At 44.3% G+C, this 27,297-nt stretch overlaps 1 protein-coding gene across 7 annotated transcripts in view; it reads left to right on the top strand.

The window, feature by feature from the left end:
• The window catches only part of ADAMTS17 (ADAM metallopeptidase with thrombospondin type 1 motif 17), a 363,322-nt gene that overhangs the window by 150,323 nt on the left and 185,702 nt on the right, over nucleotides 1-27,297 (top strand). The window lies entirely within an intron of this gene.

Below are 27,297 nucleotides of genomic sequence, written 5' to 3'. Positions count from 1 at the left end.
ATGTCGGGGCCAGAACTTGTGCCTGGACCTTGGCCATGGCTTTCCCAGATTACATCCAGGTGGATTGCTAAAGAGAAAGACAGGGCATCCACACAGTGGTAGTTTTTAGAAGTCAAACTTGATCATAGTATCCCCCTACCACGGCCATAGCAGATCCAGAAGGACGCCTACCATGAGGCAGCTTCAGACACTGAAGACAAGTGACAAGATGCCTGCTGACGACCCAAAGGTGTGCATGGGTTGGTTTCTGGTCAGGGGAGCCTTCAACAGGAGCACATGCTCCTGTTATTCCTTCCATACAGGAGCATGTGCTGCTTTGGTAAATGACACCTAGTGAGCCTGTAGTTGGCTGTGTTGGTGGCTCTGCATTGGGGGAGCATCTGAATTAATAAAGGGCCTGTGCAGCTTTGTGACACATGCTCTGTGATCACCCAGGGATGTCAGAAACTACTCCCAGCAGCAGGAAGAGAGTTATAAAGAAAAAGGCAGCCAACTTCCTGCCAGCTACTTGGTCCACACTTGGATTACTCAGCAGGACAAGCTCACAAAGCCCCCCTCCATATACCGTCCCCCAGTTGAGCCATCCTTTCTGATTTAACAGTTTTCATCTAGAACTCCTACATCCCATGCCCAGTTCAGAATCTGGCAGAGTGAAGAAGCCCCACATTTGGTGCTGCACAACAGCGGAGAAGCACCCTAGGACTTCATCTCGGGCCTTGCACTTCACAGTGTAGTCTCGGACCAGCAGCAGCCGCATCACCTGGGAGCCTGTTGGTTGGAAATGCAGGGCTCAGGCCTGCCATGGGACTCGTGTACAACATGATAGTTTGAGACAAATAGCTAAGGCATCCAAGGGGTGGACCTTTTGGTTTACCTCATTCCTCAGTCCAATGCTCAGTATTGCAGCTGCAGGTGTATATAACTTGGTGGGTTAAAGCAAAATACTTTTTTTCCATCTTGGTTCTGCAGGGGTGTTTTCGGGATAGCTTTCATACCCTGGCTTTGGAATCTCTTCTCTGGTCCCTGCTCTTTGGCCATGCTTTATTTGCTGGCTGTGCAATGGTAGAAGGCTCCCAGGGGTTGTCGACTGTCTTTGGAATTTGACGCTAGGTTTCCATTCAGCCTCCTCTACCACCTGGAGACCAGGTTTCTTAGCAGGTGTGCCTTGTACAGCCACCACTGATCCTACCTGTCAAAGAGACCTCACTCTAGTCCAAACATTTGACTTGGCACTTTATAAAACCTGGTACATTTTTGGCTAAACTTGAGCATATCAAACTCTTGGATGTTTACAAACTTGTATTGAAACATGCTGGTCAACTTGAATTGGGGTTTCCCGTGAAATGGGGGTTTTCCACATAGAAGATGGAAGGAAGCCGCAAAACTATGGGAAACACTGAAGAAGAATGTTAGACACTCCCTAAAAATTCCTGAAGCGGCCGGTTTTGTGTGTACGTTCTCGTTTTTTTTAAGAGACAGGGCCTCGTGGTGGGGAGTGATAGCTCATGCCTGTAATCCTAGCATTTTGGGAGGCTGAAGTGGGCAGATCACTTGAGGTCAGGAGTTCGAGACCAGCCTGACCAACATGGAGAAACCCAGTCTCTACTAAAAAATACAAAATTAGCTGGGCATGGTGGTGCATGCCTGTAACCCAGCTAGTCGGGAGACTGAGGTAGGAGAATCGCTTAAACCCGGGAGGTGGAGGTTGCAGTGAGCCAAGATCATGCCATTGCATTCCAGCTTGGGCAACAAGAGCGAAACTCCACCTCAAACACACAAAAAAGAGGGCCTCGCTCTGTCACCTAGACTGGAGTGCAGTGGTGTGATTGCAACTCACTGCAGCCTCATACTCCTGAGCTCAAGTGCTCCTCCCACCTTAGCCTCCTAAGTTGCTTGGACTACAGGCTCACACCACCCCGCCTGGTTATTGGTGCCCTTTGACTTGCCAAAAAGGCAGACTACAGGTCCCTGTCTGTGAAATGCTGACTTTGCTCTCTTGCCCTTTTTTGGTCTCCCTTTCAGTTTTTATTTTCAGTTTGGGGGCAGAGGCCGAGGTGTGAGCGACTGTGAGGGTCCTAGAGGGTGTCTTCTTCCCACCCTCACTTCCAGGGACTGTGTGTGAAGAGCTCGTCCCGTGGCTGCCCTTTTGGTGAAATACGGAGTTGGCAGGTCAGCCTGTTGGGGTGTCTTGGGTCAGGTATGAAAATCGTCATTTTCTCTTTCCACATTTGTTATATTATTACCCATGGCCTAGAAGACCAGAGCAGCCTTCAAATGCTGGTTGGAAACTTCTGGAATCTGGGGGTTTAGCATGAACCCTAAAGTCCAGGAACCAGATCACTTCTTGCTTCAACATGAATCATGTGTCCAGAGAAGCTGGTTCACCTCTTACGGGTTGAGCCTGGTACCTGCCTGGCCTTAGTCTTCAGTGGTCCTCGTGTTTATAGCAACTCCTACAAAGTGACTGTAAAACTCATTTCCTTGTAAAAGGTGGCTCAGGAAGGAAAGCCAAGAGGGCTGGTTACCAAAGGGAAAGAAAGTCAAAGAGTACCCTAAAGCAATCATGCTTTCAACCTTAGGGATTTGCAAAGGGTTGTAAAGATGCCCCCTTTTGAACACAATGGGCACGCTGACAGATAGTGCCTGCTCTGATTTTGTCATGGGCATGCTCATCACCATCTCAATGACCCAGCAAGTCTCACCTCACACACTAGGGATGTACAGTGCACCTTGTACCAGTGGGGACTGAGGTCCTGGGTGATGGAGGAGGTGATGAGAGGTCAATAGTTGCTTCACATGAGTCTGGCTCTCTTGGTCCAAATTAAAAGAACTTATTTGCAAATGGGAGTGCCAGACCACATTGATAATTGCGGAAAAGAGCAATGAAGAAAGGGAAGGAATGCCAGAGATAGGCAAATGCCATCTTGCAAAAGGGAAATGAGACAAATGGCATACATTTCAACTTATGATATTAATATTGCTTATAGGAAACATTCCCGAATGGCTCATCAGACATAATTTGTGAGCTCTCAGAAATAAAAGAGACAATCCTAGAAGTCATCCAAGGATTGTGCAAAGATAGAGGATGGAAAATTTTGCTCAGGTTTCTGCAAAACTCTCAGCCCTCCTGATGGGGGAAATATGGAGAACTGTGAGCTGGATACTGCTGCAGTTAAAGGAGTTTGTAACAGATGGATAACCTTACTCCAATGCATGCGTATTAGTAGAGGGAAGTCTGCCTGTGAAAGTTGCTTCCTGCCTGCCCGAGGGCACTGGAATCACTGCTTGTGTGACTGCTTTAGTCATGACTTGGCTGTGGAGATAGGTAGTATGCTCATCAGACATTGAGATGGCACCAAGATGGGAAGGAAAAGAGTATGCAGCAATTCAGAGTCCATGAAGTTGTTGGTCACCTTGAAAAGTGGCCAAATGCAGCAATGAATGATTGCATTTCATTTTTGCCCCATCCTATAATAGTAGTGGTATTTGCATTTTATAGAGAGGAAGATGAGGCCCAGGACACGCCACTGGTAAATGGCAGAGCCAGGCTTCAGGCCCTTTGTCAGTGTTTAAGTCCATGTACTTGCCATATGCCTTACAGCTTTCCAGATGGCATTTAATATCAGTTAAGTCTCAGATCAACTAATGTACAAGATGGAGGAGAAATGCAACTTAATGACAGTATCACTGCCAGCAAGCATATCTGTCCTTACTTCCTTCTCATACTTCATTGACATTACTCATTGATCCCAGGACCTTCCCTTCTCCACTGAATTGCAACTCATAGGCCTTCCTAACTTTAGGCAGCCACTGCCAGTTGATTAGGGCTGGCATAAGAGATGAAACGAACTGACCATCCCGTAGGTGTGGAGTAATTGTTAGCTGCACACTCACAAAACCAGTGTGTTCTTGTGCTTTATTAACACCAGCCTCATCTTTGGTAATGAAGAAGGCAGTGTTAGTCCTGCCATGCCCTTCAGGGGTTAAGTGGCACCAAGAGGCTTGTGTTCAGCATGGGAAGTCTGTTTTAAGAAGGACTTCAGGAGCCAGAAGCACGATCATATGCAAGGGAAGGGGATGATGAAGGAAACAGCTGGAAGAACTGAGTGTCTTTATGTGTATGAGGTGTGCAGGGGATACTTTGGAGGATACCAGGGCATGAGGGGTCTCTGCGCAGCCCCAGATGGCAGAGCTGAACTGGTGTGCTCCAAGTTACAGGAAAAGAGGTTGCAACTTAGTTGAAGAGTGTTCTTAACATTGGAGTTCTTCAGAAGCAATGGGAAGTGTTGATTTTCTCACATTGGTGAGTTTGCACAAAGATGCTGCCTTCTGGCTTAGGGGTTGAAGTGGGGATTTTTGGAGTTTGAAGAGGTTTGAAGTGATCTCTGATCTCACTTTAGACCCTCGTGTTCTTGATTATGTGACGTGGGGTCAACATGCGGGGCAAAAGAGACCAGGATCTGAGCAGTGCACGCTGTGGATTCACAGGCAGTAAGATAAAACTTAAAATGTGTATAACCTGTTGAGCAGTGGTAGATCTACGAGCTTATTCTCAGGGCTTTATGTCTATTAATTCATCCCAACTATACCATGGTTGGTATAGTTGTCATTCTCTCCATTCTATAGGTAGGGAAGCTGAGGCACAGGGAACTTAAGCAACTTGTCATGGTCCCAGAGTTTATAAGTGATGGAATCAGGATTTGAACCAGGAAATAAGGTCTCAGTGTCCACACTGCTGACCACTATGTCTGTAGCCACAGACTTCAGCGCTTTCAGATTGCTTTCATGTGCACTGTCCATGTTAGGCATCCTCGGGGAGGAGGCAGGTGGTCTTGGCCCAGGAAAATAGAATGGTCACTGAGGAGCATGTCTGAATTTGGAGACAGAGGAGTAGGCATCAGCCTGATATAATAGAGGAGTAATTAACAAAATACATGGGGCTGGGAGGAGGAGAGGTGGTGAGCCCAGGCCACAGTGGGACAGGGCCCTATCATTCCTGCCACATACAAGCCCCAGAGCTCTGGGCAGGGCCCCCAGAAGAAGAGGGGCTGTGATAGGGGACTATGGGAAGTCTGATCTGGTGATAGCCACGGCAGCATGATGGACGGAGGGAAGGTGGTGACAGACCAGAGGCAGGAGCGGAGTTCCCAGGTGGCAGCATTGGTCAGGAGGCACAGAGGAGAGACAGAACCTACGCTGGGCCCCAGGGCCTCAGAGGTTCTGCTAAAATGTGTAGCCAGGGTCTGGTCCCCAAAGAAAAAATCCTGAAGGCAGCTTTACCACAAATCACTTACCCTCCATGTGCCCCAGTGTCCTCGTCCGTATAATGGGGACACTAACAGACTCAGAAAAACATAAAGGTAACCTTCTCTAAATGTAACCAGATATCCTAGAGATTATTCAGCAACAACAATAAAATAATGATGAAAGCTAGAAAGAAGAAGGCTCACTGGCCAGGGGCCCCAGGACTTGAGAACGACAACACGGTGAATTCTCTGGATTTTCTTTTCCTCTCCCCACATATCCCGATTGGGGCACGTGGAGGCCTGCAACCTGGAGCTGTCCACAGTCTTAGACATAAAACTCAAGAACAGCCTGCTCGTCCTGGCCAATGGACTGGGGAGACAAAGCCCAACAGAGACCGCATGGGGAGCCTGAGACCTCCTTCATAAACAGGACATAGTGAGCTGGCTACTCTACCTGCAGCAGCAGCAAACCCCAGGCCTACTCAACTTGTGCTCCACAACCAGGACACTGGCGGGCAGCTCTATCTGCTAGCAGCAGCGGCAGCAGCAAAACCCCTTGTCTCCCTGCTGTCCCTGCACCCAGAAGCTTCTCTCTCCCTGACCCCACTACAGGAAGTGGCTCAGTGACACCTTGTAACACAGGGAAGTGCCTTTCACCCCCACAGATATCACCAGCAACGACTGAAGAGGAGCCTCAACAACACCATTAAAACAAAGCAGATTGGGATAACATGGCAAGGCCTCTAAAAACTAAACTATCATTAGAATTAAAGCCCAAAAAAGTAAGCCAGGCCTACATGGCAAACCTAAACAGTGTGATGGCTTGCTACAATAGTATATTTAAACAGGATCAAGAGACTCCTAATATAATAACCAAAGTATTCAGGATGTAGTTGAAAATCACTAGTCATACTAGGACTAGGCAAGCCACAATTTGAGAAAAATCAATCAACTGGCACCAGTGACAAATGTTGGAATTGTCTAACAACAATTATAAATCATAATAATGCTGCCAACAATTAATTATAAATTTTCTTGAAACAAAAAATTTCAACAAAGAAATTGAAATTTTATGGAGGAACTAAATCTAAATGAAAATTATAGAACTGAAAAAATATAGGAACAACAACAAAATTATCATTGGATGGAATTTAGTAGAATGGAAATGATGGAATAGAATCAGTGAACTTAGATGAATATAATTCACTCAATATGAACAGAGAAAACACACTGGAAAAAATGAGCTGGGCCTAAGGGATCTGTGGAAGATATAAAGTTGTATCAGGAATCCCAGAAGCAGCCAGACGCAGTGGTTCACACCTGTAATCCCAGCACTTTAGGGGAGGCCAAGGCAGGCAGATTACTTGAGGTCAGGAGTTCAAGACCAATCTGGCCAACATAGAAAAACCCCATCTCTACTAAAAATAGAAAAATCAGTTGGGTTTTGTGGTGCATGCCTGTAATCCCAGCTACTCAGGAGGCTGAGGCTGGAGAATCACTTGGTCCCAGGAGGTGGAGATTGCAGTGAGCCGAGATCGTGCCACCGCACTCCAGCTGGTATGACAGAGCGAGACTCTGTCTCAAAAAGGAAAAAAATAAAATCCCAGAAGCAAAGGCAAAAGAGTGTGGGACTGGAAAAAATATTTGAAGAAATAAAGTCTGAAAATGTCCCAATTAAGTGAAAGACATAAGCCCACAGATTCAAGAAGCTGAGTGAATCCCAAACAGGATAAGCTCCTAAGAAATTCACACTGAGGCACATCAAAACTAAATTCCTTAAAGAAAAACTCTTTAAAACAACCAGCGACCAGAGGGAGGAGCAAGACGGCCAAATAAAACAGAAGTCTCCATCAATTGTCACCCCCTGCCACCACCCCACAGTAACACCATATTTAACAGCTGTCCATACAAGAAGTGCCTTCATAAGAATCAAAAATCAGGTGAGCACTCACAGTACCTAGTCTTAACTTCATATCACTGAAGGAGGCACTGAAGATGGTAGGAAAGACAATCTTGAATTGCCAATGCAACCTCTTCCCCTACCCTTCAGCAGCAGTCACAGTGTGGCACAGAGAGGTAGGTAATCTCTGTGCTTGGCAGAGGGATAGCACAATGAGTGTGGGACTTTGCATTGAACTCAATGCTGCCCTGTCTCAGTGTGATATGGTTTGGCTCTGTGTCCCCACCCAAATCTCATTTCAAATTGTAATCCCATAATCCCCATGTCTTGAGGGAAGGACCTGGTGGGTGGTTTCTCCATGCTGTTCTTGTGATAGTGAGTGAGTGCTCACGAGATCTGATCGTTTTTAAGGGGCTCGTCCCCCTTTGCTCTTCTCTCTCCTGCCACCATGTGAAAAAGGTCCTTGCTTCCCCTTTGCCTTTGGCCATGATTGTAAGTTTCCTGAGGTCTCCCTAGCCATGTGCACCTGTGAGTCCACATGTTAAACCTCTTTCCTTTACAAATTATCCAGACTTGGGTATTTCTTTATAGCAGTGTGAAAAATGGCCTAATGCACAGTGGAAGGCAAAACTGGGCTGAACTCAGCTGACATCCATGGAGGGAGCATTTAGACTGCCCTAGCTTGAAGGGGAATCACCCATCCCAGTGGTTGAAACTTGAGTGTTGGCAGGCCTCACCTTCGTGGGCTAAAGTGCTCTGGGGTTCTAAATAAACTTCAAAGACAGTTTTGGCCACAAGTACTGAAACTGCTAGTTAAGTCTTGGTGCTATGTTGGACTTGGAGCCAGTGGACTTAGGGGGCATGCAACTTAATGAGACACTAGCTGAGGTGGCTAAGGGAGTGCTTGTGCCACCTCTCTCCCAACCCCAGGCTATGCTGCTTGCAGCAACAAAAATAGCTCCTTCCTTCCTCTTCAGGAGAGAAGAGGGAAAGGTAAAGAGAACATTGTCTTGCATCTTGAATACCAGCTCAGCCACAGTAAGATAGGGCACCGGCCAGGGTCATGAGGCCCCCATTTTAGGCCACATCTCCCAGATGACAATTCTAGACACACAGTTAGCCAGAAGGGACCCCATTGCCTTGAAGGGAAGGACCCAGTCCTGGCATCATTCATAACTTGCTGACTAAAGAGCCCTTAGCCAGTCCTGAATAATCAGCAGCATGCCCAGGTAGTATGCCATGGACCTTGGCTTAGACTCGGAGATGTGGTGGCTTCAGATGAGACCCAGCACTTTTCCATCTGTGGTGGCTATGGTAAGAGACTCCTTCTGCTTGAGAAAAGCAGAGGGAAAAGTAAAAGGGACTTTGTCTTGCACCTTAGGTATGAGCTTAGCCACAGTGGGGTGGAGCACCAAGTAGGCTCTTGGAGTCTGCAGTTTCAGGCCTTTGCTCTGGACAGCATTTCTGGACCTGTTCTGGGCCAGAGGGGAGCCCGCTGCCCTAAATGGTGAGTCTGATGTCTGGCAGCATTCACCACAAACTGATTGAAGAGCGCTTGAGCCTTAAGTGAACACTGGTAGTAGCCTGGCAGTACTCCCCGTGGGCCTTGCATGGTGGTGGTGGCCACAGGAAGAGGCTCCTCTGCCTGTGAAAGGGGAGGGAGGAGAGGGAAGGACTTTGTCTCTGGTTTGAATGTCAGCTTAGCTGCAGTAGAATGGGCCACCAGGTAGATTTCTGAGGTTTTGACTCCAGTACCTGGCTCTTGGACAGCATCTCTGGATCCACCTGGGGCCCAGGGGAACTTGCTGCCCTGAAGGGAAGGACAAGTCTGGCTGGCTCTGCCACCTGCTGATTGTAGCACCCTGGGACTTTGAGAGAACATAGACAGTATCCAGGTAGTGGTTACTGCAAGCCTTGGGTAATCCCATTTATAACGGCTACAAACAAAATATCTAAGAATTAATCAGAGAAGTGAAAGATCTCTGTAACGAAAACTATAAAACACTGATGCAAGCTATTGAAGGGGACTCAAAAAAGTGGAAAGATATTCAGTGTTCATGAATTGTAAGAATAAATACTGTTAAAACATTCATACTACCCAAAGCAATCTACAGATTCAGTGCAATCCCTATCAAAATACCAATGACATTCTTCATAGAGATAGAAAAAAAATCCTAAAATTTATATGGAACCATAAAAGACCCAAAATAGCAAAAGCTATCATGAGCAAAAAGAACAAAACTGGAGGAATCACATTACCTGACTTCAAATTATACTGTAGACTGTAATAACCAAATGGCATAGGTACTGGCATTTAAAACAGATACACAGAGCATTGGAACAGAATGGAGAACCCAGAAACAAATTCATACATCTGCAGTGAACTCATTTTTTATGAAGGTGCCAAGAATATACATTGGGGAAAGGACAGTCTCCTCAATAAGTGGGGCTGGGAAAACTAGATATCCATATGCAGAAAACTGAAACTAGATCCCTTTCCCTTGCTATGTACAAAAATCAAATGGATTAAAGAGTTAAATCTATGACCTCACACTATGAAACTGATAAAATAAAACAGTGGGGAGACACTCCAGGACAGTGGTCTGGGCAAAGATTTCTTGAGTAATACCCCACAGATACAGGCAGCCAAAGGAAAATTAGACAAATGGGATCACATCAAGTTAAAAAGCTTCTGCGCAACAAAGGAAACAACCAGCAAAGTGAAGAGACAACCCACAGAATGGGAGAAAATATTTGCAAACTACCCATCTGACAAGAGATTAATAACCAGAATACATAAGGAGCTCAAACAACTCTTAGGAAAAAATCTAATAATCTGATTTAAAAATGGGCAAAAGATCTGAATAGACATTTTTCAAAAGAAGACATACAAATGACGAACAGGCATATGAAAAAGTGTTCATCATTGATCATCAGAGAAATGTAGATCAAAACTACTATGAGATATCATCTCACCCCAGTTAAAAAGGTTTTTATCCAAAAGACAGGCAATAACAAATGCTGGCAACCGTCATACACTGGAGGGAATGTAAATTAGTACCAACACTATGGAGAACAGTTTGGAGGTTCCTCAATAAACTAAAAACAGAATTATGATGTGATCCAGGAATCTCTCTGCTAGGTATATACCCAAAAGAACGGAAGTCAGTATATTAAATAAATATCTGCACTCCCATGTTTATTGTAGCACTATTCACAATAGCCAAGATTTAGAAGCAACTGAAGTGTTCATCAACAGAGGAATGGATAAAAAAAAAAATATGGTACTTATCACAGTGGAGTACTATTTAGCCATAGAAAGAATGAGATCCTATCATTTGCATCAACATGGATGGAACTGGAGGTCATTACATTAAGTGAAATAAGTGAGGCACAGAAAGACAAACTTCACATGTTCTACTTCTTTGTTGGAGTTAAAAATTAAAACAATTGAACTCACAGAGAGTAGGATGATGGTTACCAGAGGCTAAGAAGGGTAATAGGAGGCTGGTGGGGAAGTGAAGATAGTTAATCGGTACAAAAAATAGTTAGAAAGAATGAATAAGACCTAGTATTTGGTTACAACAGGGCTGTAGTTATAATTTAAATGTACATTTTTAAATAACTGAAAAAGTATAATTGGGTTGTTTGAGATGATAATACCCCGTTTGCCCTGATGTGATTATTACACATTGCATGCCTGTATCAAAATATCTCATGTACCCCATAAATACATACAGCTACTATGTACCCACAGGAATTAAAAATTGAAAAAAAAATCGGGAACAATATATTGCCTATAAAGGAACAGCAATTTGGATGACAATAGGTTTCTCATCTGAAACTAGAGAGGCCAAAATGAAGTGGCACAAGATTTTTTTTAAGTATTGAAATAATTCTCAATTTCCAATCCTATGTCAAATAAAACTGTCCTTCAGGAATGAAGAGAAAATCCAGACATTCTCAGAAAAAGGAAATCTAGTAGAATTTGTTGCTAGCAGACAGACCCTTAATGAATGACTGGAATAAGCTCTCCAAAGAAAATGGTAGCAGAAGAATATGTGTCCTTCAAACCAGAATGGGCAAAAGAACAACAGAAGAATAGTGAAAGAACAACAGAATGGGTAAAAGTAGAACTACGTATTATAGAGTATTCTTCACTTCATAAAGTTTTTAAGTCATATTCTAGCATTGAAGCACAAGTTATAACATTTTGTGTATGTAGATGGAACACTTAAGGCAGTGCATTGTGGGGAGGGTACAAGGATCTAAATAAATGTAACATTTCTCTACTTAACTCAGAGTGGTGAAATGTCAACACCAGTTGGCTGTGATGTGTGTATGTGGTAATACCCAGAAGAACTACTAAGAAAACTATACAGAGTGATATTTTTAAAAACATGAATAAATCAAAATCAAACTCTAATTGATGTTCAAGTAACCCACAGGATGTCTAGAAAAAAAGAAACAAAACAAACAAAACAAATAATAAAATGGCACACTTAATCCCTAACATGTCAGTAATTGCTTTCAGTGATCTAAAAAATACTCCAGCTAAAAGACAAACATTGGCAGAATGGATTTAAAAATATGAACTAACTCTGTGCTCTCTGAAAGAAACTCATTTCAAACATAACGACATAGGTAGATTGAAAGTAAAATTTTAAAAATGGAAAAAATACATCATGCAAACATTCATTTTGGAAAAAAACAGGAATCGCTATATTAGTGTCAGAAAAAATAGACTTCAGAGCAAAGATTACCGGGGCAAAGAGGGACATTGTATAATGATAAAAAGGTCAACCCACCATAAAAGATACAACAATGTTTAATGTATATATACCAAAATAAAGAGATTCAAAATACATGAAACAAAAACTAACCCGAGAGAAAAAGTAGATGAATCCACAATTATAGCTAGATGAATCCACAATTTTAAAAAGCTATTTTCAAAACCTCCCTCTCATCAATTGATGAAAATACTAGACAGAAAATTAGCAAGGATATAGAACCAAACATCAACCAGCAGGATCTAATGGACATTTATAGAACACTCCATCTAACAGCAGCAAAATACACCTTCTTTTCAAGCTGTCGTGGAGCATTCAGCATTATAGACTACATCCTGAGGCACAAAGCAAACTGTGACAAGTTTAACAGAATCGAGATCATGTGAGGTATATTCTCTGACCTTATAATGGAATCAAACTGAAAATCAGTAACAAAAAGACAACAGAAAAATCTCTAAACACTTGAAAATTAAATAACACATTTCTGGATAAACCATAAGTCAGAGAAGAAATTTCATTGGAAATAAAAAATACATAGAACTGAATGAAAATGAAAACACATTTGATCAAAATTTGTGGGATATAGCTAGAGCAGTGCTGAGAGGGAAATGTATAGCTGTTAAGTGCTTACATTAGAAAAGAGGAAAGATTGCGAATGAATAATCATAAGTTCCTACTTCAAGAAACTACAAATGCAAATGTAAAATGGTACAGCCACTCTGGAAAAGTTCCTTTTAAAACTTACCACATGGCCCAGCAATTGCACTGTTATGCATTTATCCCAGAGAATTGGAAAGTCATTTTCATGCAAAAACTTGCACATGAATATTCATAACAAATCTTTTCTTCATAATGGCTCAAAACTTGAAACTACCTAAATGTGCTCCAATGGGTGAGCAGTTAAACTGTGGTATGTCATATCCTGCAATACTACCTAGCAATAAAAATAATTTATGGGTACACACAGCAATGTGGATGGACCTCAAGGAAATTACACCAAATTTTAAAAAACTAGTTTACAAAGCATACATAATGCATGGTTCCATTTATGTAACATTTGTGAAATAACAATTACTGAGATGGAGAGCAGATTAGTGGTTGCCAGGGTTTAAAGGATAGGGGAGGAGAGTGGGCATGGTCATAAAAGGGTAGTCTTGTGGTGATGGTACAGTTAAGTTTCTTGATTGTGGTGGTTACACAAAGATACACATGTGATATAATTGCATAGAGCTCTACACATATGAATGAATGCATGTATAAGTGGTTTAATCAGAACAAGTTTTGTGGATGGTACCCAGTGTCAGAATCCTGATTTTGATATACTGTATTTATGCAAGATGTTACCATTGCGGGAGGCTGGGGGAAGGGTGCATGGAACCTACCTGTGTTTTTCCTTTCAACTTTCTGTGAATCTATATCTGTACAGAGAAAAGATAAAATGCCTTGAGGATCTTTTAAAAATCCAGATGTCCAAGTCACACTTCATACCAATTAAATCATGATTTCTACAGGTGGGATTTAGGCATCTGTATTTTTTTTTAAAACTCCTAAGGTGACTCCAACATGTAGCCTAGTTTGAGAACCTATGCTCCTTAATGTGAGCAGTTGTCGTAAATGTCATCTTCCTCCTCATTGTTAGAGCAGCACTGGTAGAGCCCTTTCTCCATGCTGTGTACTGTTTGAAGCACCGTGCATTCATCGTCCCTTCTCTCCATCAGTAATAACCACTCTTCTTTCTTCACTGCCATCATTAGGCCTCCTTTCCCATTGGAGAGTGGTTGGCCACTGGCCGGTGGTTCTGGAAGCATAGAAATGCAGACCTTCCTCATTCTTTCACAGTGGCACCCACCTCATGAGGGAGTTTGCGCCTGTGGTCTGGGCAGCAGGGCCTGGAAGACAGATCACAGGGCAGGCCATGGTCTAGGGGTTGGTCCCCTATCTTGTTTCGGCTGCCGGGCTAATCCATTTCATAATTTCTTATGTCCTAAAAAGAAAAGACTTGGCTGCCAAAAATAAATGTTTACATGCCTGTGACATTGAGAATGATGAATCTGTCTTGGGACTGGAGGGTGTGGAAGAGAGGAAAGGCGTGTGGAATCTTGCCAAGCAATAAGCAGGCAGACTCCATTGCACTCTCCGGGGGCACCGTTCACACAGACAACGACGTCACCCCAAGCTGAAGTTGACACTGGTGAGATCTGAGGAAGGCCAAGAATGAGCTGGTGGTCTCCTAGGACTGAGAACCAAGAGACGAAAGGGGACCAGAAAGAGTACAGATGACCAAGCCACATAAATTCACCTCTGAGTTCAGAGTCTCCATCACACCCTGGAACACATTCCCTCACCTAGAAGTCAGCTGCTGTTCAGGCTCCCTTTATGCATTAAGAGTTGAAATGTTGGCTTTCTTTTCCTAAAGAGTTAGGATTCTCTTGAAGACCTTAAAATGGGGCTGGGGGGCATACGATGTTTGTAGATGCATGAGCCCTCTACTGCCTCAGTCCAGTGAAATCATGCTGACCTCCTACCTGAAGTAGAAGGAAAATCCTTTGGCTGTGCCAGTTAACCAAGGAAAAGGACAGAAGGCTGTTCCTTGGGCAGCTGGTGTTCCAGATCAATTAGTCTCTGCTCTATTGATTGCCAAATTTGGCACTAATTTCTTCCATAAACACAAGTTGAAAGCAGACATTTTTTTTTAAAATTTATTTATTATTATTATACTTTAAGTTGTAGGGTACATGTGCATAACGTGCAGGTTTGTTACATATGTATACTTGTGCCATGTTGGTGTGCTGCACCCATCAACTCGTCATTTACATCAGGTATAACTCCCAATGCAATCCCTCCCCCCTCCCCCCTCCCCATGATAGGCCCCGGTGTGTGATGTTCCCCTTCCTGAGTCCAAGTGATCTCATTGTTCAGTTCCCACCTATGAGTGAGAACATGCGGTGTTTGGTTTTCTGTTCTTGCGATAGTTTGCTAAGAATGATGGTTTCCAGCTGCATCCATGTCCCTACAAAGGACACAAACTCATCCTTTTTGATGGCTGCATAGTATTCCATGGTGTATATGTGCCACATTTTCTTAATCCAATCTGTCAAAGACTTGGAAAGCAGACATTTAAATAAATGGCAATATCAGAGTTACTTTTTTTTTTTTTTTTTTTTTTTTAAAGGCATAGGCACTGGAACAGCTGAGTACCCTTGCTTTTTCTGATTCTTGTTTCACTCCAAATGTGAGATTGAATCCCATCACAGCTGGGCTGCAGTAGGCTACGAGGGGAGGGTGAGTTGGCAGGCAGGACTGGGAGATGCTGGAAGGTGGGTGCTTCTTTTTTTCCCTGATACTTTCTGCCCAGGGCTGCACATTCTGGGAGGCATGGGACCTGCTGGAACCACTCTTTATTGACAGTGGGAGGCTTTTTGGCTGAAACACCTTTTCCTTTTCCATTTCAGATGAGATTTTGTGGAAAGAGCCTCTTTTCCTGTCTTAATGACCCATTATCAACTACAAAGTTGCCGCTAGTAAAAGTATCTATTATCGTTTATGCAATCCTTTCAGTGCCTTGCTTGAAACCACATTCCATCCTCTTAACATGAACGTTGCTTTGAGCCAAAATCCAGAGAGGGTTTGAGGACAAGTTGTGTACACAGTCATTAAGACAGCCAAAAGAATATATTTTTATCCTGTGAAATGAATGCCAGTTGAGCAGTAATGATTACTGCAAGAAGCTATAATTTATACTAGGAGAAGTGAATATTTTTTTAAGGTAAAAAAGTATTGCTTTAGAAGAGCCTCAAAAGTATATTTAAAAAGTAAATGAAATACCAGTAACAATACTCCCAAAGACTAAACTGCATGGAAATTTCAAAAACGAGCCCTTGGTGTTAGAAAAACAATGAGTCTGTGGAATACCCAGGATACTTGAGACAGAGTCGCACAAACTAGGATTTAGTAACCTAGCAGCAGTGTGATTACAGTTCCTGAACTTTGTCTGTTCCTTAGAATATTCCCTGTCAGGGTAGACTATCTAGATGAAACATTGGGGCCTTGTATTTTAGTTGTGTCCAGAATCTGCCAACACTATTTCCCTCCCCTGTCTCACCCAAAATTGGGAATCTGAGCAGAAATAACAGTGAGAATGTTGACTTTAACCAATAAATGATTGTCCTGAATGTTGTATTGCCTAGCTAAGAAGTTAGTGCGAGTTGTTGCCATTGTATCAGCTTGGACTTCTCCCTGGACTTTGTGGGCAAAAGGAGAGAAGCTTAAATGGGAAGAAGAGCTCTGTCACATTGTAAAGAGGGGGCTTGAACTGTGTTTTCCAGTAAGGCAGGTGGGGGACTGTGCCTGGAAGATGCATGAAGGTGGATCTCAGCTCAGAGTAGGAGAAAGCTGTGGTTCTGGTCCTGCCTGAGCTATTCTCTGACAGCCTGTTTCTAGCGGTGACATTTGGCTCCAGTGGTACACTAGACTCACGTGGGAGTCCCTGTAAAATTCAGATTCCTGGCCCATACTCCAGAGAGCCTGGTTTACTTGGTCTGAGGTGGGCCCCAGATATTGGTGTGTTAAAAGTTTCCCAAGTGATGCTCACGTGCAGCCAGGAGTGATAGCCACAGTGGGATGCTTATAGTGTAACTGAGACATAGATTCAGTAGCTTGCCACTTGCAGAGTCCAATGAACAAGAGCAAGGTCTGGTATAAAGAAAGCGACTTTTTATTCCAAAGTTAGCTTAGGGGAGGAAGGATAGGCTTCCTGCCTTAGGGGTATTGTTTCCCTTTTGGAGCAGAAGGTGAGCACTTTTAAAAGACAGGGGAGGAGGTAAATCAGCAGGTTGGGGCTCCGTGTGCTAGCTTGGTGCCTTGTCTACCAGGTGGTTGACTTGGAGTCCTCATGGGCAGAAATAGTTTGTGAGGGTGTCCAAAAACTCTAGCAGGCATACTTTGGGTTGTAAATCGACTTCTTTCTCAAGGCAACCTCCTGGTGGGTGAGAGTTCTGCTCTGGAGCTTCTAAGCATATAGATGAACTTGCCCTGTAGGGAGTGTCTGGTAAAGAGGAGGTAAAAGACTGTAATTGCATTTCTAAAAAGCTAAGTAGGAAGTGGGGAAAAAGAGGAAAGCAAAAAGAAGAGAAAAAAAATAGCTTGTTCCTTTGTTAGAAGTGCTTGTTCCTCGCTACCTCAAGAAAAAATTAGCATTCAGACAAAAAGTTTTCTCAGCAAGGCAAATTTACTGTCTGCAGAAGGGGTGCTCTTTGCAGATGGAACAATGGTGAGAGCACACCTGAATAAGGGAGGGAAGGGGGATCTTATTCCTGATGCAGGTAGCTCTTACTGCTGTATCGTTCTTCTGTTGGCTAGGGTGGGACCACACAGTCTAAGCTAATTCTGATTGGCTATTTTAAAGAGAACAGGGGTATGAGCCAGAGTGGTGAGGTGAATAGTTTGGTGGGAAAGACAATTAGGAACAGGTAACTAAAGGTGACTTAGGTCAGAGTAGGTAACTGGGATGAGTCAAGACAGAGCAGGTGACCAGAGGTGAGTCAGGATGGAGCAGGTGACCAGGATCTTCTTAGAAGCAGAGAAGCTGTTTTTATTTTGTTGTGTCCTTGGTTCCATTCATTTATGAACATTTACCAGCCCCTTCCATGTGGTGAGCACTGAGCCAGGCTGCCGGGAGGTTCTGGGCCATTGAGGTGTAGAGAAGCATGACCAGTCTTGCTTTTGGGGGTTCTCCAAAGACCTCGAAAGGCCACTGGGGTGCTCAGGAGCTCAGCAGGAGGGATGCTCTCTGCTGGCGAGGACTGGGGCTGCTGCAGGAAGGATGGGACCTGCAAGCTGGGCCCACGAGAGGGGAGTGGCATCCAGATGGGGCAAAGGGCATGAGCAAAGGCCCTGGGGTACAGGGATGTTGTAAGAGCATGCAGGGGTCAGGGCTTGTGTCACTTGATTGACAGCTCCCTCAGGCCTCCCTGACCTGTGACATGCATTTCATAGCCCTGCGAGGTGGGATGGAAGAGGATGCACTCCTGCCCTTGCTCCCACCCCCGCTCCCACCCCAGCCTCCTGGGCAGGTGGAAAGGCAGCATCCAAATAATGAGGCCATAAAGTCCCTCCTGGCTTATGGGTCTTAAGGAAGGAAGGAAGGAAGGGGATAAGGCCATTAGGAGCAGGAAGCAGTCTGTCCTTGCACTGTCTGCTGCCCAGAGCATCTGTCCCGTCAGACATCCCTGGGAGGTCTTTGAACTTTGGAGGCAGCAGGCTTTCTCAGCTGCAGCCCCTCCTGCAGGTCAGCTAATCCCCTTCTCCAACTGGCCTTTGAAGGGTATGGGAAGTGCTGGGGGCTGGTTTCTACTGCCCATTAAAATGGCTCCCCGTAGGAGAACTGGTGACAAGGGCTGCCCGTAAGTGGGGCAGCAGGCACCTAGGAAGCTGGTATGGGGGATGGGCTCAATATTCATCTCACAGCCCTTGATATCCTTTGAATTTCTACCATGCACTTATTTTAGCTACTCAATAAATTAGTGGGTGCCACCAGCCAGGCCTTCTCCTGCTATTGGCTGAGATAAACCCTCCCTGAGAAATCTACCAGTCAAAATTGTCAGTGGAAAGCTTATTAAATCTCGGCTTCCAAGGAACCCAAGTTGCTAAGTCTAGGTGGAATTCAAAAAGTCTTGTCTAGTTCAGGGATATAGGCAGTTTAAAAGGAAAACAAAAATACTTGCTGTTCTTTTGTTTCTTTGGGGCAGAAAAACGGGCTGATAGAAAACCTATTGACCTAGAGCATTTCCTCTGAATAAACACTTCTGAAAAGATGTTTTTTTTTTTTTTTTTTTTTTTTTGAGACAGAGTCTCGCTCTGCCGCCCAGGCTGGAGTGCAGTGGCGTGATCTTGGCTCACTGCAAGCTCCGCCTTCCGGGTTCACGCCATTCTCCTGCCTCAGCCTCCCGAGTAGCTGGGACTACAGGCGCCCGCCACCTCGCCCGGCTAGTTTTTTTGTATTTTTTAGTAGAGACGGGGTTTCACTGTGTCAGCCATGATGGTCTCGATCTCCTGACCTCGTGATCCGCCCGTCTCGGTAAAAGATGTTGTTTTGAGAGCTGACTGTGAGGTTTACCAGAGCAAACCAAATTTCATTTTGAAATCCGCGAAGGGACTTTTAATGGTTCCCAATTCGATGTCTCTTTCCAAGTTTCTGTGGCTGGACTATGCAAAGGTAGAACCTTTGAGGTAGGCCGGAAGGCTTATTTCAGCCCAGCATTTAGGAGTCCCTGCGTGCTGGGGGACTTTCTGCGGCTGACTGTGAGGCCGTGGGCAGGTTGCTTCTCTCTGGACTTCAGTTTCCGCATAGGTTCAGACGAAGGGGCTACAAGGGCCCTTTAAGTGTCAAAGCCTGCAGCTCTTTAAGGCCTGGATCTCAACTGTAAAAGGAGTCAAAATTCTGCAGCAGTCTCCTGGCAATATGTTTTTAATGTACAAAAGTTTAAGGTAACTAAAAGGGGAGGATGGATGAATGTCACAAAGAACTTCAAAGTTCTCTACCCCCACCCCATGCCCCCCATCATCGTTCCCAAGCCCATGTGGACTTGGTGCCCACGTGACATCTCATGGTGCCAGCCACATCTGGCTTCCTCTTCTAGCCTTGGGTGTATGTGGGAAAGTCAGAGGGTAGGCACAGGTAACGTCTCGGACCTGCACTTATGATAAGAGACTAGGAGGTGTCCAGGAAGAAGGGAACCAACCCCAAACACCCCTCCTGAATGCCTTGGGACACTGAGTGCCCCCAGGAGTGGCCCCGGAGAACAGAGGTGTCATTGCTTCAAGCTGGTCCAGGAAATTTTTAGCTGCTTCTCAATACCTGTTCTCCTCAAAGCCACATCCACGCTGTGTTGCGGGAGAGTCCCAGTGCCCCATGAGCAGATGCCCCCTGGCTCTCCACCTCTAACCCCAAGAGGGATTTGCCTGCTGGTTTTGAGCATGCAGTTCACAGTACCTGAGGGCTGCCAGCCTCCACATGGCCACTTCCGCACAGGTTAGCAGGTACCAGTTCTTTGCTGTCGTTTGAGTGTGGGGGCAATTGCATCCTCAATGACTGTCCCATGTATTAAGGTTCAATGCATGGGCTGCCAGGGCTCAAACTGTGCTTGGGCAATTACCAGCTATTTGACCTCAGGCAAGCTTCCCAACTTCTCCTGGCCTCAGTTACCTCATCTGTGAAGTGGAATAATAATAATGAATTCATGAGATAATATATGTAATGAGTAGTGGCTGTCACATTGAGAACAGTTCTCTTTCCCAGGTACTCCCCACTTGCTGGGCATGAGTACCCCTTGTGGAGTATTTCCTTTCTCTGCCCTGTCAGTATTGTTCCCACTCTCAGCATCCCATTTAGCATCTGTGTTGAGGGGTGGCTCCACCTTTGCCTGTACCTTAGGTGCATGTTCCATACACACACAAGTGCTTAGCATCATGCCTGCCATGTGACGGGCAGTGGAAGTTGTGCTGGTAGATGGATAAGAGCATGAATGGAAGAAATGTGGGGTGTCTTTTCAGGCCCTCTGAATGCCTTGGGCTTCCCGAGGCTCTGACCTGAATGAGTAGCAACCTTCACAGACCAGGAGTGTATGAATCCCCGCCTTGAAGGGAATATGATGAACAAAGCCCACGGTGGTGATACCAGCGTCGTTTTTACCACCGCCCCCTACCACCACCCCTTTGGCCACCACAATGCCCAACACATCTGCCATTATAGTCACTCCTCTGGATAATGTGTTAAGGCAGATGATGTTAAAATACAAAGTGTCTGGGGGGCAAGGGGAGGTTCCTCTGAATCAGGGACATCAACGAGAGGGTAGGAGCAGACAGGTAGCCTGGGAGCAGGACATTGTTGGGGGACTGGAGGTGGGAAGGGAAAGAATCACATCCCCCAATCCACAGAGCTTGGGTGGTGCAGACCCCAGAGGTTGCATTGAATGGGGAAATTTGCTCTTGACCTTCTGATGTGCTTGCTTCTGTAGCACTCTGCAAGAAACAGATACTTAAGACTTGGAGTGACTGTAGGTTTCCCTAAAACTGAGGAATTGCTCTCCACTTACACATAATTTTTGCTATGCGCTGTTAGCAGCGAGTTCCTCCTCGACATCTGGAGGGTAGACTGTGTTAGCCTGGGGTTTTCATCTTTGGGAAGTTTTAGCCGTCTTTCCATTTCCTGCCCTGTCCCAGCCCTGTGTCTGCAGCACCATTAGATGAATTACTCTCTAGGCTCAGAAGCAGAAAGCATATTCTTATTCTCACCAAATCACCCTGTTTCCTTCAACAAAGTTCCATGATACTGACAGCGCTCCGCTCCAGCAGTCTTTCCTTGGCAGAACCTTGGGAGTACATTTCTCTAAAGAGAAGCACTTTGTACTCTTCAACTCTGCTGTGTTCTAGCTTAATAAGCCATGCCCATGGTCTTGTACTAGAGCCACGCTGAAACCAAAATCCAGTAGGTGGTTCCTCCCATCGTTCACTGTACACCCCGTACACAGGAGAGGTGAATGGAGCCATGAGCTGCATCCTCGGAGTCCTCCTTGTACCCACATCTGCCTCTAACAGATGCAGTGGGGCCTGAGTGAGGCCCGCCGCAGACTTGAAAGGGGAACAGGAGTCCCAGAAAGCCAACACGTACCCCCCTTGTTCGTCCTGCGATGTTTAGAGTGGAAGGTTTACACGGCTTTGCCACGTTCTGACAGATCATCTGGGTTTTTGGCCAAGAGCATTTCTGTGTCCTGGGCCAGAGCAGGCCTCAGAAGGGAGAGCAGCTCAGGCCCTGTGACATTCGTCATGTCCATGGGTAGTTTCAGAAGAGCTCAGTGCTTTCATGAATTTATCTTCCTAAGTAAAAGATTTTCTCTATATATTATCGTCCTTTAAAAACCTAAGTAGAGCCTCACAAGACCTCTTAGCATTACAGTTATCTCCCTTGCTCTGCCTCATTAAATTTCACCATGCGCTTTTTTAGCAGATGAAGGCACATTCTTTGACTAAATTCATTAGAAACTGAGGAGATCCCAGGTTTAATTACACTGCGTGCCATCCGTAAGAAGGTGCCTCGGGAGTCCCACTTGCTGCTTGAGGTCACACTTGCACTCCAGCATCCTATCACTGTCCAAAGCACACAGTGCAGGCTGGTGGTTTTTCCTTCACTTGGATGCTGTGCAAAGAACTTTTGGTTCTGATTCTTCACTTCTAAGAAATCCACAGCAGCCCTGGAATTTGGAGGGTTTTCACTGATGACAGCATCAGCACGACCATTTTGGAGGGTAAACTGGGTATAAATTAAGCTCACATGAAGAGTCAGTAGTCACTTGATAACAGGCAAAGGGCTCCCTTTTCTGAGTGCCCATGCTTTCAGCTTCTGATGTCGACACATGGCCACTAATTGTTCTCCAGCCGTGTTACGGGATTGGGTTATTTCTCCAAGTATCTGTAAGTAATTTGTGGGCAAAGATATACTATGATGATATCCAATGAGACGATATCCAGGGTTCCTAGCTCAAGTTAGCCAGTCACGTTCTCACTTACACCTGTGTGGTCTGGGTGCTGGCAATTAGTCACTTGTGCCTATTTAAATTTCTCTTAATTAAAAATTCCTCAGTCACACTAGCACATTTCAAACTCTTAGTAGCCACATGTGGCCTGTGGCCACGATATCAGACAGCCCACATAGAGGCTTCTCCATCATCGCAGAAAGTTTTATTGAACAGCACTGGCCTAGGCTACATACCAACAGCCTGCTGACTTCTCTCTGATCCCCACCAGGCCATGGGCTTCCTGCAGGGGCTGTGTGTCACTCACTGCTATGAGCCTGGTGCTCTGCAAAATGCCTGGTGCAAGACGGTGCACAATCTACTCTTGAAAGAATGAATAACAACTAGACCTTAAATTGTGCCCAGCCTCCTAGATCAAGAATCATGAAGTTATTCCCTTCTAGATTGGAAACCTTTTAATAGCCACCTGGCTCATGCCCCTCATCTCTCAGCTAGGAAAACAAGCCTAGGAGTTTAGGAACCTTGCTTAACATCCCCGTAATAATTATTGTCAGGTCTTTAACCATGATCTCTTTCTCCTTGGACCATCGCACTGTAGCAGCAAGGAAGGCTTTACAAATGATTATTTAAAAGAAAGCTTCCTTAACCTCATCAAGTTTACCTACCTATGAGTAATCTGGAGCAAGTGTATTCAGTGTGCAAACATTAGTAGTATTTCCAGTCGATATGGGAACAGGGTAAAGGTGCCCATGTTTTAACTGATACTTAATGTTATTTTAGAAGTCCTGTTCAATTTCATAAAGCAAGAAATAAGGTGTAAATATAGAAGGGGATGAGGCACAATGAGAATTGTCTGTATATTATAAAAGAATCATCTGAAAAGCCTTTGGAGCCGGTAGATGTTCATCATGGTATTGCGTCATAAGACCAACATGCAGCAATCTGTAGTTTTCCTATGTACAAGCAATAATTACAAAAGAATAAAAAGCAGATCTTATTCACAGTGTTGTCCAAAGACATGAAATACCCAGGAATGATGCTAATAGGAAATGTAAGACCTTCGTGATGCACACTAAAAACATTGGCCAAGGTCATTCACAAAAGGCCTGGCAAAATGATGAGGTGCTCTGTGTCCTAAGATGGCAAGACTCAAGCTTCTAATGATGCCATTTCCCCCCAAATTAGTGTATTCAGTGCAATCCCAAATTAGAATGACTTTTTATAGAATCTGACAAACTAAAATCATAGGGAAGAATAAAGTTCTCAAAATACCCAAGGACATTCTGGAAAAAAAAAAAAAAAAAGAGAGAGACTAAAGAAAGAAAGGAGAAAGAATTGGTTCATTGCTTCTACTCCCTCTATTTGTCTTGATGCCAGGCAGAGGTTTTCTTAACACCCTACAGCCTTTTCACCAGAATCAGCATTGTGTCCTCTAATCACCTGGGGAGGCTATATTCTTATTCCATCGTTGTGACATCATTCTAAACATCTTCAGAATTTCTAACTGCAATCAGCTTTAGCAAGCCCCCTCACAACAGAATGGTTTCCCAGGTCAGAAACTAACATAACTTTATGGGTTTCTTTTCTGTGAAATATTTCAAATCTTTGACTCAGAGTCTATTCAAGTCATGAGGCCGTTTGCCTGCATTGGCTCTAGATGCATTTTTGGATGCTCTAAACAGTGAGGACTTTGTGCGAAGGAGAATGGGAGCCTCCCAAGCAGGTGTCACTCATTTGGGAGCCTGTGTCATTGTGTGTTCATATTGGGACCATCCTATCATGAAGCCATGCCATGCACATGAGGCATTGGGGTGGATGCACACTGTGGGTAGCCTCTGTCCTGTGTGCTGATGGTGCATTACATGGACCTAGGTGCTCATGTGCTGCTTTCATGTCAAGCCATTGATTGATCCCCGTTCTGTGTCCAGCTGTGCTCTAAGAGCTGATGGAGTGGAGAAAAGTGAGACCAGCTCACTCCCTAAGGACTATCTTTGTCATGTGGGAGCATGATCAGAGTGGCAGGAGCTGACAAGCCCATGGAATCTATTAGGACCAGAAAACCGTATTTCACAGAGATGGCAGGAGCTTCAGCCCTATAGTCCAATGTCCCTTGAGCTTTTACCGAGTCCAGGCTACTGCACACACACTGAAGCAAGGAGGAGTGTGGCCTGTTGCATTCAAACCTAGATCTACTGTTGGGAGCCGAAAAGAATGGGAGGCTTTGCCCTAGGCCACCATCTTCATCCCCTTCCTATGGAGAGCAACACATGGTATAGATGAGTGGTCATCAGTGATTGTCCTTCAGAGGTGTCCTAAGGACATCTGCAGTCCTGGATGGGTGTAGCCACTTACCAAGAACAGTGGGCCTCTGAGACACATCTGCTAGAACAGAGATTTTGTTCTGTTAGCTCATTGCAGAGGAATAATGGAATACAAAGGCATTGGAGTGGGGTGGGAACTTTTCATTTCTCCACCGGCCCACCTGCCTTACAGTATGACTTCCCTCCTTAGACCACAGCTGTCTGAGAGCACCTGAGTTTGCAGCTTGGGGGCTGCAACTTGCTTTGGTCAAGCGAATGTGTGTGCTTAGAAGAAGCAAGGCCATTCTCTACTGTACCTACTACTGCCAGGCACTTTGGTGACTGTTTTCCCATGTGACCCTGACCCCCATTCCTTTAGAGAATGTAAACTCTGTATTCCCAGTGCCTAGAACAGTATCTGGCATGCAGAAGGCATTCAACAAATACTTGGTGAATGAATGAATGACGTTCAGTATTATCCCTGTTTAATCACAGATGGGAAAACTAAGGTTCAGAGGTGTGATGTTTCTTTCTCAAGTGGCAGAGCTGACATTTTCTTCTAGGTTGGTCTGACTGCAAAGCCAGGGCTGCTTCTAGATGGGAAGGGGTATTTTGTGTCATCTTCCCTGGCTGCCCACACCTTCTCATCAAAACCATCAGGACATTGGAGGCTGGCTGGGACTTGGAGCTGGCCACTGTCTATGCACGTTGTCCCTGGAGTGCATGGGTGGAGGAAGGTGTGCTGAATATGGGAGACTAAGCAGCTAGGGCCTGATGCCTAATACTGTTAACTTGGCTGGGAAAGATAGTTTCAGAGAAAGAAGGCCAGCCAGGAGTGCAGATTCTGCTCTTCTGCATGACTTGAGCAAATTACTCTACTCTTACAGCCTTCAAAGGTGCTCAGCAAGAATGGGGAAGATGATGGCTGCTCCTATCCCTGTTTCACTGGAGGCTGTGAAGACACAGTGGTAAAATAAGTGAAATGCTCAGACAAAATGGTAGCAGCCCAGGGCACTGCACCTTGACAGAGTGAGAGTCTAAAGTAAGGTGAAAGGTGAAAATAGTGTGGTCCAAATGATCTTTGAAAATTTCCTAGTAAGCACCATATTCAACTGTGTCTGTCTACATCCTTCATACCCAGATTTCCTGCCACTGTTGGAAACAGCAGCCATTTCTTAGAGCATCAGATAGAATTTAAACTTCACTAGCCAGGCATGGTGGCATGCACCTGTAATCCCAGCTACTTGGGAAGCTGAGTCAGGAGGATCACTTGAGGCCAGGAGTTTGAGGCTGCAGTGAGCTGTGATCATGCCACTGCACTCCTGCTTGGGTGATAGAGTGAGACCCTGTCTATTAAATAAAATTATAAAATTTAGACTTCAAATATTAAGACTCCACACCTCCTACCCATGTTGTATTTAAAAAATGTGGATCATGAAACACCAGAGTCACCCTCAGCATGGCGTGGTGCTCACAGCAAGAAACCCCAAGAGAAGGGTAGATACACGGCTTTATCACATACCCTCTCAGGATGTCAGGGTGCACAAGCAAACACATGCTTGCTGGCTGGAATAAGGGACAGAATCTCCCATGCTTCGTTCTCTCTGTCTCTCTTTCTCTCTTTCAATAAGTTGAATTTTTGCTAAAAGTTAAAAGCCCACTTGATGTGAATCTTCTAAATGTATGGAGATGTATGTGTGTATATATGTACGTATATATAAGTGTAGGTACATACCTGTCCTATATAGTTTTATATATAGGTATATATAGTTATATATATAGGCATATATAGAGTTATATATAGGTATATGTATACCTATGTATATAATATGCCTATATATAACTATATAGTTATATATATACCTATATAGTTATATATAGGCGTGTGTATATATAGGTGTATGTATATAGTTATATATAGGTATATTGTTATATACATAGGTATAAATGCACCGATGTATAACTATATATAGGTATATATACACCTATGTATAACTATATATAGGTATATAGTTACATAGTATATATAGATATATACATATATATTTATACATACATATATAGTTATATATAGTTACAGTTATAGCTATGAATATAACTATATATAACTATAGTTATATAGGTATATATAATATATAGTTATATATAGCTATATAATTATACATAGGTGTATATATACCTATATATAGTTATACATAGGTGTATATATACCTATATATAGTTATATATAGGTATTTAGGAGAGGTATATATCTACACTTGTATATACATATATACGTCTACACAAACCCAGGCAAGGCTGCTTTGAGTGAAGGCTGTACCCGACTCATGCACCTACGTCAAAATCCCATGTATGTAAATTCAAGAATTGAGTGTTTGCTTGTCATTTCAGTACTCCGGTTAGCTTAGAGAGGCTGTGTATATTGTATGAGTATTATTCATATTTACCTGCTATGATGGTGTCTATTCTAGAAAAACACACTGAACACCAACACTGTGTTGGTCATTATTTACCCATTGGTGATTCCGAATT

Source organism: Macaca fascicularis, chromosome 7 (genome assembly GCF_037993035.2).
Source record: "Macaca fascicularis isolate 582-1 chromosome 7, T2T-MFA8v1.1".
NCBI lineage: Eukaryota > Metazoa > Chordata > Mammalia > Primates > Cercopithecidae > Macaca > Macaca fascicularis.
This window is presented reverse-complemented; position numbering and strand designations above follow the sequence as displayed.